Genomic DNA, 14762 nt, shown 5'->3' with positions numbered 1-14762 from the left:
AATCCTTTGAACGGCACGTTTCACTTTTAATATTGTTATTATTATATTATTTTCCTTTTTTTTTTAAATAAAATTTCAATCTTACTTCAAAACAGTGTAATTAGTGAGACAAGGAGGAGCAAAGAAAAAGAAATTTAGGAAAATTTCTCTCTTTTTCTTATCAACTGCAGTTTTTCCGTCCGCAACCGCCGAATTACGTCAGGTCATTAAGTTCGTAATCACTTGAAGTAGTCGTAGTATAAGGAGAAGACACACGCGCACACAACCCACTCTCTCTCTCTCTCTATCTTTTAACATGTAATAAGGACTTTACAAAAAAAAAGGGAACATTTTCGTCGTTTTGCGCCTTTTTCGTCCCTTTTCCGTATTTTCACGGAAAAAAGAAAAAATGGTGCTTTTAATCACGCCAACGCCCACTTTTGCTCGTTATTTGAGTTCGTTCAGATCCTAGAGAATTCATTATTCTAAAAACTGGACCCAAATACTCAAATTTGAAGACGAATAGAGACGAAGTAAAAATTTTCCTTAAGAATAATAAAATCAAGTAAATTATTAAGATAAAAAACAAAAACATAATTGTCGCAATGGAAATTGTTTGCCCTTATGTGTTAAAATGTTTTTTTTTGTTTTTTATATTATATTTTCATTTCATTATTTGAATTAGAAGAAAAATATATTGATACCATTTTATGGATTTTTTTTCATATTGTTTTGCTCTGGAAGTTACCTTGTGGATATATTGAATATATTTCCCCCTTTTTATTAATTAATTCAGTTAAGAAAACTACACAAAGGCGGGAATATATTAATACTGCGATAACGGGTTTTTCTTAGAGTTTATTTTCAAATTTTTATGTATTTGTTTTTTTTAAATTGGATAATTGAAGTTTTACATTTTGCCGGTTTATATGCCTATACAGAAAGACAATGCCACTTTACTGTTTATATACTGATATTTACTTTTCAACGTTCAGTCTTGTCTCTGCAGCCATGCTGTGAAGTTGCATCTCTCTACCTCAGCGGTTTTCAACCTTTTTTGACCCACGGAGCACTTTCCGGTGTATAATTTCCATGAATGAGCCCCATAGGTCTATTTTTTATTTCTTCATCAAAGTCACTGACTTATTTTTATTATTAAAAACTATTAATAATTATTTTTTTTCAAATTCATTTTTTTTTATTGTCCTCGAGCGGCCGCGGAGCCCCTAGAAGTTCACACGGAGCACCGGTTGAGAACCACTGCTCTACTTTATAACAATTGAAGTTATATCGCGGGATTCCCTGCACCCAGTGTTCTCTTGAGCCAGTTTAATAATGTTGTTGCTCGTTATTTGAGTTCGTTCGGATCCTAGAGAATTCAATATTCCAAAACCTAGACCGAAATACTCAAATTTGAAGAAAAATGAAGAAAGGAAATAATTTGTTTAAAAATATTAGGATCAAGTAAATTAATACTATAGATAAAAAAACCCCATAAAATTGCTGTTAAGGAAATTATTTGCTCTTGTGTTGGCATTTATTAGTTGTTCTTTTAGATCTAATTATATTATTATTTGAATAATATAATTTTCACTATTTGAATTAGAAAAAAAAAGAAAAATATTGATAATATTTTATGGTTTTCCATTTTTTCATATTGCTTTGTTCTGGAAGTTCCCTTGTGAATATATAGAATATATTTTTCCTTTTTTTATTAATTAATTCAGTTAAGAAAACTACGAAAAGGCGCGAATATAATTATTAAGACCCCAAAAATGGGTTTTTTCTAACATTTCATTTCAAAATTTTAAGAATTTTTTTAAAATAATAAATCATTATGAATTTTTTATTTTATTTTACTAATCAGTTTTTGTCCTAATTATTCCTCAAATAAAATACATCGAGATGATTTTATTTTATTTTTGTTTTCAGATCTGTACGGGGAGACTTGATGCTTCGATGTCTTGATGCATAAAATACATCTCTCTCTTCAAGGCTCAAGATAGCTACCGTAGAATCGAATGCGGAAAATTCATCGCCACACAAATCACCGAAAAGAAAATTCACGGACAAGCAATGCATCGGCAAAGAGATATGGTGAGTAAGTAGAGATGAGCAGGTGAGTGAGCAAGTGGATGATTTATCAAGTGAGTTAGTGAGTAGGTGAGCAAATTAGAGAGTGAATGACTGAGTAATGAGGTTAAGGACTAAGTGACCGAAGAGGTGAATGGATGAATAATCAAGGGTTTCAGCAGATGGGTGAGCGAGTGACTGATTGAGTAATGTGGTGATATGGAGTATGGTGGTAAATGAGCAATTGACAAAGTCAATGATGAATGAGCAATTGCGAGCGGGTCAATCACTCATAAGTTCACTCACTCTGTCACTCATATGGTTACACACTCAATTGTTTACTCATATACGGTCAGTCACTCACTCAATAGCTTATTGGCTATCTCATTCACCAACTCATTCGGAAGCTAATTCACACACTTGCTCAATGACTCGGTCAATCAGAACTATTGTCGGGATGAATTTTCCGTAAATGCAGTAAAATGCGTATACGATATCGGCGTGCATTTTCGCATCCTGTCCAAGAATAGATATATAGATAGAACCGCTCACAATCCCGGACTGATGCAAAGCACTTTACTTCCGTTAACTCAAAACGGGCAGAGTTGCGTCGGAAAAGTTAGCAAAGTTTTATAGTGATGGCTTCCTTTGCCCCGTGCTCGCAAATATCGAATCACTCGCGTCGTTTTCCCCATGAAGACAGCCATCAAGTCGATGTACGTACAATCCATTTGACTAAAATGTATAGCTGAACCCAATGACTAGGGAGAAAAATTTCTCTTGCGCCCAGTGACACATAAGGGCTACATCCTGTCCAAGGAAATACACGTAACATTGCATTTGCAGAAATAAAATATCCTTGTTTTGTACTTAATGCTAATATGGAACGGCGTTTTAGCATTGCATTGCGAATCAACGAAAACTTGCAGCACTTATTTGATCAAATCAATTCCCATTTGCATGAAAATATCCGTGTGATAATCCGTTTTATGTGAAACACGCAAGTTTTTGAAACGAAGAAGAAGAAAATAATTTGACATTTTCAATTTACGTACTTTAAGCAGTTATTTTACCACCGATATGCTCAAGAAGAATCTCTTAAAATATGCATCTGCAAATTACACCCATCTTGTATATATACCATAAATTTAAGCTTTCCAACTGGAGAATTTCATGAATCGCGCTCTTGAGATTCTGGGCGTTGTGATGTGTTCGAGCAATTAATGAATTGTGATGTTTATTAAAACACTGCAATATGCGTCAATACAGAGTTTATATGTGATTTATCATATATTATATGATTTATCTTCCCACGTATTTCGTCATAATACATTCTTTCCAACTCAGATTGATGTAATTAAGGTACAAGATAATATAGAACATTACACATCTCATAGGCGGAGATAGACCTGGAAGTCTGGGGGGCACGATGATGATGTCAATTCATATATGCATATATACATTAAAACAGTCGGCCCCCCCACGCCCCCCGTGTCAACGCCCATGACCCATCTTGGAATGAATGGGCTTGAATTCATAATCTACGTAACATTATGAATATAATGATAATATAATAATATAATAATATCACAAATATCATGTGCCTTTGCGTACAGGGTGTTCCATGAACTCATGAATGATTTGAAAATTCATAAAACCTGAAGAAATAGGTATATTCGAATTCATATTGCGAAATGGTTATTTTCACGAACCTGTATTTTTTTATGGTAAATAAAAGAATAGTTTAAATTTTTGTGAATAGAGAGCGCTGTACGAGAGCAAATTAACTTTAAATATCAGAGTCCAATAAAATGTTCCTTCCGTGTACGATAAGCAGCTCATATCCGAATTTCTATGTTACTAGCGGTTTTTTAGGTTTTCATTGTGATGTTGACATTGTGGACAGAGATCTATTGTAGAGTATGTTTTACTTCAGCTATGAATCACCGGCTGAAGTTTCACGAACGTTTCGGACAAACACGAGATCGAAGAAAAGTACAGATCTAATCGCTCCTGCCAGATTATATTTATTGCAGCGCCTTCTATCGATTTTTTAAACCAAAAAAGTCGCTCTTCGTGAGAATAATTTTCTTTGCAAACCACATTGAAATACAGTCGGCCCCACTTGAACTTACAACGCTGAAATTCTCTGTAATAATTTCAAAAAAAGTTTTCCCTGCTTAACCCTTTAAGTAGGTTTTGAATCCTACTGATCCGCGCATTGTAACTGCCGCATGGGAAATAAAAGCGTGTTAAGGATCCGAAATAAAGCGGATCAAGTTTGACGAGATATCTCGGGATTGCCGTTGTAAGGGTTGATCGAATATAGGAGCTTTCACGATAACTGTATACACATATTAACAATATAAAGTTCATTTTTCATCAGACAAAAAATTAAAAGATTTAATGTTATACATAAAAAGTTGAGGTTTGTGGCTTCCTTGATGTCCAATGTGACTCCAGTACATTTTATTTTGTTCGCATTCTACGTTTGACCCATAGAGAACGCTAACTTTTTTTGAAGAAAGTAAAAATCGGCAGAATGTGTGCCATTGCTTCCTGAAACGTCTCATTCAAATTAAATGGAAAAGAAAAAGACAATCATTTCGATGTTTGATTTATTCCAGAATCTTTATTAATTTTGATCTTTCGGTGCTAATGTTGTGAAACAGAAATTTAATTGTTCCCCGCATAATCGAATAACCCACTTAATCGGATATTTTATGTTGGAACCGTCAATATGTGCTTGATCGGGATCTGGACCGACTATATCCAACCGCTTTAATTTTCATGATTTTTTAACTATTTATACGAGTATAGCGGGATATCCTGAAAACGCTACACGCAAATGTTATCCAAATAATATGGGTCTATATATTTATTTGATTTCACCTGGAATATTTCATGAATTGCTTACTATTGAAATTGTCTCTATTTACATGATAAATGTTAGAGAACTCAAACAAACGATATACGTATATATATATTCATTTTTTTAAAATATCAATATATTATAATGTTATTGAATGAACATTTCTGTTTATTTCTGAACGTAGGAAATCCGAGGATCTAGAGGCATTAGTGCAAAGCGATATAATAATGTTTCTTTTACAAAAGTATATTCAACTACAAAGTGCAATTGAGGCCGAGCTAAAACGAAATTATTATTTTTTTTTTCCTTGGGAAATGCGAAAAGCAATCGCATTGGATAATGCACTCTACACTTGTAGGCAGCGTTAGAACAAATTCGGCTGCATTCTTTCTCCCAATCCTTTTTTCTTTTCAAGAGAAATGAAAGGCGGGACAAGAAAAAGGCTAATCGGATTATCTTTACTGATCCGAATCGAGGACAAGAAATTCCTGAACAGAAATAAGATTCGATATATATTTTTCTTTTGGGAAAGAAAAATTCGAACTTGGAATGTTTTTTTCTTTTAAGAATGTTTCTATTTCTTTTCACTGTGAGGGACTTTTTCCTGATCAGTTCGTTGTCTTGGACATCTTCTTGACAATTCCAAGCTGGACTCGTTTTGTTGATGGTCTTGAGAATTGGCTGGAACGTGATTATTAGATTGGATCGATGAATAGGTGGCGAGGAAAATTTATACCAGGTGTACTGCAAGGCATGGCCCTTGGGCCGCATACGCCGCTTACGGTTCTGGCAGCTTTTATCCGTTTGCCCATCAACAATTGTTGAGGAAATCGATGGGGTCTGCAGGCTGATAAGAGTTATATACTGATATTCAGAATTGAGAAATGTTTCCGTGGCGTGGTGGTAAGATGCCCGTGTATCACCGTGAAAGTTGTCGTCGGGTCCAAGGTTCGTAGTGGTTGAAGAATATAGATAACAATATATTTCTCCTGACGAGCTTGACGCGACCACCGATAGATGACGCCTTCATTTCCAACCCAACTCGTTAATGGCAGAAAATTGCTATGTGGCTATATGACCGGAGTTGGTGTTTGGTGAAGTAGTAGATTCACCAGTACCGCTGTACATTTAGTGCATTATCAGAGCCATCGTAAAAATGAATTCGGCAAAATCCCGAATTTCCACGGAATTTCGGGCATTGGTAGAAAGTGTGTGTGGCTGGAGATCGCTATAATATCGATATCAATTCTCTAATATAGATATTCCGATGGCTTCGATGGTTAGGGTTGCCATAGTTAACCATAATTATAAATGACTATACATTTATCACAAATAATACGTCTACTTGGCCAAATTTTGAACCAGAATGTTGCCTTTTCTTTGTGCCAATGATCTCCAGCCATTTCACAAATATGCAACCAGAGTCCGAAATTCGGACATTGGTCAGGTCAAATGGCCGATTTCGGGATTTAGCCGTAACACATACAAGGTGTCCCATAAACAAAAGTAAAAATTTTGATGGGCGGTAGAGAACATCAAAAGGATTGAGAATTGCAAAGGAACCCATGACGGGAAACGTCATCGTATGTCGCTAAATGGCACTGTTCTTGCTGGCGCTGGAGGGGAAATATGCGATTTTTCCTCCATTGTGCATTTCCCTAGCCTATTTATGTTGACAGAGTCGTGCTTGTTACGTGTTCTTGCTGGTGGCGCCATCTAGATTTTATGACTTGAAATGCTCGGATTGACTGTACATGGGTGGTGAACCCCAATATAAAAGTGACTGGCCGAATACGTTACAAGGGTGCTCATGGGCGAGTAGTGCTCTCGATCCACCATACCATTGGCAATGGTCGTCATGAGGGACGCTAACAAATTAGCTTGATGGCACCCTAGTCGATATTCCGAGGAATTTCCAACTGATAGATCGCCGCCGGATTGTGCAGTCTCTGTTTAAGCCTTAATTGTTTTCTTATGATACAATTACGTATTTTGACCTTGCTGCTGATAATTGGCGGGGAATGAGCTGAATCGATGTTCGTCGTAGATATTGATTCGTTAGTAAATGCTAGTTGAGTCTGATCCTTGTTGTGTTAAAGGGGTATTTCTTTTTAAAGTATTCCCGATGATAGTTTTACTTAATTTTAGTTTCACAAAATACAACATGAAAATAGCTAACGAGAATTTTTTCATACGAATATTGAAGATAATACATTGTGTTGAGTGCGGATGGAATGGCGACTGACTGATTTTTCTTTTTACCCGAAAGCGCGTTGTTTCGTCCACGACTTCGGCGCCACAGTACCACCCTTCCAGTGCGGGTCGCATGAACTAATTTTTTATAGACATATATACACATGAGGACGAATTTATACATGCAATTATAGAATGAGATGGTTTTTACAGTACGACTTCCCTGCCGTAAGGAGTCACAATAGGCTCGCTGTTTTGACTGTCGCTGTCTGTGGCAATGTGGGTTGGTTTACTCGTGCAACGTTCACAAATTAGTTTTTTCTTTTGCGTCTGATGGTGATAGTGTTATTGCGCCTTGCGACCACTTTATAGGGGGGGAGGGGTCATCATATGACAATGCAAAGGCTTCTTGACAAGGCCGTTGCAAAGGGAAACATGAGTGGAATGATTTAGTTCTTTACGGATGAATGTTTTAGATCTATCGTGGTGCGATGCTGGTAAAGGCCGAATTTTCGAGGAGTGTTATCGTTACTCGGTGAGCAATTGTTTCTCATCGACATTTGCGGCGGAAGCTGAATAGAATTCGCCAGAAAGTTTAATTCGTTCACCATACACAAGTTCAGATGTACAGTATTCCAGTTCCGGTTTGTATGCAGGTCTTAGTCCGAGAAGAAAATTTGGCAATACTGCCACCCAATACTGCCTGTTGAGAAATGGTACTTGATCGCTGTTTTAAGGGCGCGATGCCACTTTTCAACGTAACCATTCGCTTCCGGATGGTATGGAGTGGTACGATTTTGTTTGTCCCAGTATTTTGCGAGAGATCGGAATAGATCACTCTGCAATTGTCGGCTTTGTTCGGTAACGATCACTTCTGATTCTCCAAATCGTGCAACCCAGACGTTTATGAAAGCCGTAGTAACAGTCTCAGCAGTAATATGTGCTATTCGAATGGCTTCAGGACATCTTGAAAAGCAATCTGTGCAAGTGAGGCAGTATCGAAAACCTTATAATAATGGAAGAGGTCCCCTTACGTCGATATGCCAGTGGCTAAATCGTCTGGATTGAGATACGAGCCGTCCAATGTGAGGGCCGATATGACGATGAATTTTCGACTCCTGACAGGCAATGCGCGCTTGTGCCAATTTCGGATTTTTTTTTTTTTTTTTTTCATGTCCGACAATACATATCAGTCGGTGATCATTTTAACAGTGGATTTAACACCCGGATGCGCTGGTTGATGATTAATTTTGAACACTTCCAAACGATATTGTATATAGGTATACCACACATTGGTTTCGATGCTGAGGTGTGGAAAAAGAGTTCCGATTTCCCAAATGAGGAAAGTATCTGTTGAAGAATGAGTGAAGATTACATATTTACGTCAAATAACCGCTTCGGTTCAAGGTCATTCCTCTGCGCTCCGGTGATGATATCGTAATTCATGGAAGAAGTAAAAATTGGGTCAACTTCCTCTCAGAGAGAGCAACAATGTTGCTTTTTTCCTTCGATATGGTGAATATCAGTTGTAAAATGTACAATGAGATTCAGTTGATTAATCTGTCCAAGAAAAATCTTGTCGACTTCCTGATTTAAAGTGAACACCAACGACCTGTAATCAATGAAAACCGTGAAAGGTTTAACTTCCAGTTAATATCAGAAGTGAATGATCGATGCGAAAATGGCCAAGAGTTCCCTGTCACAACCACTGCTTCGCTTTTCGGTATTACTCAGTGTGTGTGAAAAATCCCAAGCGGCTATCAGCTAACATTGATTCATACAAGGATGGCGTCACTCTCCGCTACCTACGAATAATTTTTTTTTTAACAACTGGCTGTTGCGAAGATAGTCTAGGTAGGGGAAATAAAAAAAAAAGAAATACTCGCAATATTTCATCTACATAGCGCTGAGACATCTGCGCTGCGTTTCGCAACCCAAAACTGCGTATGTTAAATTCAAAGAGTACGAAAAAGGGATCACAATAGCAGTTTTTGGTACATCAAAAGCGGGAAATTCTCTTGAAATGCGAATATCGTTGGGAGCTCTCTCGATAGTCGCCGCAGCATCTCCACGAACCGTCGGATTTCTTCACCATGTAGAGGGTACTGAGCCACTTACTATTTGAAGGGCGGCAAATGCTTATGTTAATAATTTTATCGAACTCGGGTTTGGCAGCTCGCAGGAAACTCCGGGCCTAAACGACCGACTCTCTCGTAAACCGGTGCTCCGATAATTTCCGGTAATTTCGATATGATTCACCGTTTCGTGAGTTGCTTGCACTGGACTTGATATTTCTTTTTTGAGCTCTTTATATACCTGTAGTAGAATGTACGAAATATCATGTCCACAGGTTACAGTCACTGCAGGCGACGCAGTTGGAGAAAGAATTGTTCTTGTTATAGATAAAAACTCGGTTTCCTACATCCACCGTAAGTCGGAATGCTTTCAGAAAATAAGCGCCGATTATCAGTCGTCATCAACAATGGTGAAGACCCACGAAAACGTTCTTCTTAGTCCTATAGACATATTTTATTATTTTCTTTCCGTATGTTCTTATTGTAGAACCGTTTTCCGCGGTAAGTGTGAGTAGTTATTACTAATAAACCGCACATGCACCTCGTCCACATTCCTCTGCGGAATTTCTAACGAATTGATACATATTGGAATGTGCGCGTACGTGTTGTAAACCTAACGTAAAGCGTGTTAATGTATAATGCTTGTTATGTGTAGTGCTGCTACCTGGCATTAAATTTTCTAACTATGACTGAAGTGCAATGATTGAATAATCGTACCATTGTAGGCCTGTGGCTCCCTATGGCGAGACTTTAAAGAGAGTAAATCGGCTCTCCATGCTGGGAACCACAAAATACAAACTTCAATCAACCACCAAGATGGTGACGGTGAGGTCGTGAGTAGTGACTGTGTTTTTTTTTTGTCTACGACAGAATGGGGTATTACAGAAATGTCCGCGCCAGTGTCAATAAGAAATGAAAGCTTGGTTCCGCTTTTCAGTTTGGGATCAATCAATGCGAAGTGATGAGTTCTTACGTATTGGCAGCTGTTGAAGTAATGTGAAAAATCGCCAGACTTCTCCACAATTCCAAAATTTATTGCAGGTGACGTGAAGATTTTCCAGATAGTGGGCAGCGGGACGTGAAATATGGTTTTCTTCCTTAACCAAATTTGGCTGGCCAGGTTCACTTCCATTACCACCTCTATCCTCTATGATACTCGACTTTGTTTCATTGTTGGCCCATTCTTGTTGCCAAGAGTTTCTGAGTGCTGTCCAGAATAGGAAAATATTGGAGGCTGGAAGGTATTGGAAGGCTAGTGGAAGAGAACGACCAGCCCCTCACCCCAAGCCGAAGAAATCGCATTCCCCTACTCCATCTTTCAATCAGTCTAGCCACACATCTCGGTCGAAGAATGTCAACTTTCACAACACACACTGGCGTGTCAAAATTATTTTGGAAGCAGAAATTCTCCAAAGAATATTGGGTCCGACTTGGCCCAGTCTGTAGGAATCTTATGCCGCTGGTGCTCTATTGCTGCAGTGTAGACGCAAACATTGGAAGCAGATATTTGCGAATGAGTATTGGGCCAGACTGGATACGATTGGGGGGTCGTAGGTTAACTGCGTGATATATCAATGCAACACACCATTTGACCACAACAATGTGAGATTGTTGACAAAAAACAGAACAACAATAAGTATTGATTTATCAAATTAGCTGAAGCTTTGGATTGTTGAATTTCAAATGTATATAAAGAAGCTTTATTTTCATTTTATTCAAGTCGGCGTAGGGATTGATGGATCGATCCGAGGTGTGTCCTTGCTTTGTCTTTCGCTCGCGAATCGCTACCATCCTGATGGTATCCTGAAATAAGCAATGTATGGTGAGGGAGACGCGCAATCCTGATCCGTGCCTTCTTTTTCATCGTGACCCGAGATGTCGGAACATTGACACGTGAAAGGGGACGCCCTTTCTTGAGATTTCTGTTCGATAGCGATTCGTCTGTGTAATTCTCGTGGTTCTCTTGACGAGGTCGAAGTAAATCCTTTTCAATGAAGGTGGTAAACCCTTGATGATTGGAAAGGGTCGTAATTCCCTGTTAACACGGGGTCGTAATCCCCCTGTACAGAACTGAGAGGTCGTAATGCCTACTATGTAAAGGTGTTTGTAAATCCTGGTTTTGAATCTCATCTGAATATAACGCAGGTCGTCCTAGGAACCGAAACTTTGTGGTCGACGTCCCACCGTTTCAGTTTCGAAAAATAACGATTTGCCGCCAAGGACTTTCGGTTCGAGGTGAAGTGCCATAACGTTATGACGGAAGATGGGATGATATGAGCACGTCTACAATAAACATCGACGTCTTTGCTGTAGATTCTGCTCAGATGATATTTTTCCTTCCGTTAAAAGGTCTTAATTTTTCACATGTGTGAAGGCGTTAATTCCAACTCTTAAGATATTTTTTTTTTGTGTATGTATTACAATTTTGCTCAATGTCGCCAAACACACTCATTATTCTTTTGTGACCACGTTTCCTAAAATTTGAACTGACGTTATAAGAGGTGTGACAAAAAAATTGGTTAGACGTAGAAACTTAATTCGATAATCAAGGAAACAGTTATTTTCTGGATATTATGCTGAGGTGAACTCGGAAATAAAAATTATGACGTCTCCGCCGGGACTTGAACCTAGTCCCTCTTGCATACCGGGCAAGCATGCTACTATCTACAACACTGGGGAAATTAATTCGATAATATTCTGCAGATAATCTGTTGTTGCGTGTAATCCACACTTTTAAATTGCATTTTTCTGAAAAAGAAACAAAAAAAACAAACATTCTATGATCTACACATGAGTATCACCGCATGGATATATCCCATTCACCAATGATGAAATCTTAATCAATGGTTGGAGATGTCAAAAAAAAAGTTTTGTTAGAACATAATGTCGGAACCAACTTATCCTCCAAATATGATGAGAAAGAAGAAAAAGATGCCTCCTTTTGTAAGACGTCACCTGCAACAGACAACACCTGCATCATCGTATTAAGAAGAAATGGATTTTAAAAGGATTTGAACTGCTAGTTTCGCTATCTAGGAAGTGCCCATTCGCAAGTGTCCCACAACCAACAACCAGTATACTCTTCAAATGTTGCAGCAATGGAAATAGAACCTTTTTGCAGTGGGTCGTCATCAAGGGGAACCCCATGTATTATTCGGAAAGAGTACGCGTTTCTAAAGGGTAGCTATGCCTGCTTTTATAAAACAATGCCAACCCTTGTTCTCCGACACCTTCTCAAAACATGTTGGATGAAAAGTGAGTAAAAGATATATTGAAGAAATGCAATGTTTTAAAATATTCAGAGCTTTAGCTTAGATTTTTCCATACAGCAATTTTTGTTCCTACTACTGTATATATATATATCTCGTGTTTCTACCAGTACGGATAACACTAACATAACCTCCTATTCATTTGACTAGCCCTGATATGGGCTAGTAGAGCAGCGATTCCGAAATACTTTTAGACTTGAACCCCCCCCCCCCCATAGAAATATTTGTGTTTGTCATTGACCCCATTTATAGCAGCAGAAACTACTACAACCATCCAACAGAGAGAATGTTCTCGAACAATGGATTACATTCTAACAATACTAGTAAATGTTATGCGCTAGCAATGCCATCTACTGGACTGTAGAAGAGCTAAAACAACGTTCAATGTATTTATGGAAAGATGTCATTACACGAGCAAAATTTTTTAAAAATCATAAACAATATTACAATTAGAGTCAAAGCGGTGCTTTTGCGCGTAATTTTAATTTTTTTTTTCTTTGAAAAATAATATATTTATATTAATTTTTATTTCAATTAAATTAACAATTTAATTTTTATTTTGCAGTTAAACAAGTGGACCCCCGGGATCCATTCGCCCTCTATTAGGAACTGATGATTTGCAGGCATTCTCTTGTGCTTAAGTACGAAAAATATGACGAACGTTTCTTTCTTGGAATATTACAATTCTAGATACGTTGAGTTTCATATGAATTTCGTCTGCAAAAGTTATTTCGCGACATTTTCGTATCTTGTTGCGTAGTTGTTTATTGAAATAATCGCCAAATGCTGGTTAAACGGGCAAAATTTCAATGTTTTATATCGGGGTGCAAAAACTCTGGCAAGGGGTCAAAATGCGGAGTTCTCAGCGGTTTCATTCGGCCCGCGGAAGATGTTTCGACAGAAAAATATAAGTAAAGACTTAATTTATTGCCCACAAAAAAAAGTGGGGCGAAATCGGGATCCATATTGGACGTCTCCGATTAAAGCTAAAAAACTGTCCGAAGTAAGCAAAGTTGCAAATTATAGGGAAGAAAGTGAAAAGTAAGTAAAAATGCCAATTACAGCCAAATAGAAATGCCAAAGAAAAGGAAAGATCAATTATAAGCAAAAAAACTGTCGAAGGTATGACAAAGATAAATAAAAGTGCCAACTATAGCTCAAATTGCTGAAAAATCACCGATGATAGGCTACTGTAATTCAAAACAGATTAAAATGCTATTCACCAATAAAATTATGTTTGGCAAATACGTGAGATTGACATATTTATATGAAAATATTAAGTAATGTTAATTTTTTAGTCTTAAAATTGCCATAATATAAATGATAATTTTATATTCACAATTGCCATAATATAATTTATAATTTTATAGTCACAATTGTCATAATATAATTCATAATTTTAGATTCATAATTGTCAAAAAATTTATAATTTATGAAAATGATCTCTCAATCCTAGATTTCAGTACTTTATAAAAATCCAAGTTCAAGTGAAAACACGGGAAAACGGGACATTATATTTAAAAAACCCGATGGCCAAAATTACGTGAATGTTCCATAAAATACGGGTTATATAGTCACACCATATATATATATCAGTTTCTGCCCCACGAGCAGCAGAAATACCACATATCAAGCCCTCGCATATTCTGTGCACCCTCGGTTTTTTATATCATTGAATTTTCACACATATGACCAGAGATTCGTCCGTTCCAAATGAAGATCGTTCGCATAAGTGTTGAACACAGCTGCGTATGAGGGATTAGAGTAGCTATTGACTCATTTAATTAGATTTGGAGGGGCTATTCGTTTCGCATGCCCGTTGTTCGAGTGGAAACTAACCGCAGCAGTGATCGTAATCAGTGTGAAATTCGATGAAACAACACCCTTGACGCAATCAGCGGAAACGGCAGCTGACAGCGCTTATCAATAGCATGTTTTGCTCAACGGATATGGGCTATGTTTGGGAGATTGGAAGCCTTCTCTTGTGTGGTGCAGGGGGGAACCGAATGCATCAAGCTCGTGCTCGGTCAGCTATCCGAAGCAGACAGACAATTATCGATCAATTGGCTGCTATTTTGACGAAGTATGCGTACTTATACTGGTATAATCAGAACAGCCACGGGTTGTTTACATGAGCGTAATGCTCATTTCATACTACTCTTAAGGTACTTCACAAATTCACGTCATAAGGTGAGTACCTATTAACCCCGGTAGCGTGAAGTTCAAAATTGGGACTGTAGGAGGCGAGTGATGAATATGAGACCATGGGATGTTTATTTTAGTGATACTATTAAATCTACT

At 37.7% G+C, this 14762-nt stretch overlaps 1 protein-coding gene across 3 annotated transcripts in view; it reads right to left on the bottom strand.

Annotated features, from left to right (window-relative positions):
* The window catches only part of LOC149088151 (agrin-like), a 249194-nt gene that overhangs the window by 174538 nt on the left and 59894 nt on the right, over window positions 1-14762 (bottom strand). The gene's annotated exons all lie outside the window — the stretch shown is intronic.

Source organism: Pholcus phalangioides, unplaced genomic scaffold (genome assembly GCF_987345545.1).
Source record: "Pholcus phalangioides strain wild (caught in Gottingen) unplaced genomic scaffold, Ppha-v1.0 ptg000003l_1, whole genome shotgun sequence".
Taxonomy (NCBI): domain Eukaryota; kingdom Metazoa; phylum Arthropoda; class Arachnida; order Araneae; family Pholcidae; genus Pholcus; species Pholcus phalangioides.
The sequence above is the reverse complement of the archived record's forward strand: the minus strand, read 5'-3'. Positions and strand labels throughout refer to the sequence as shown.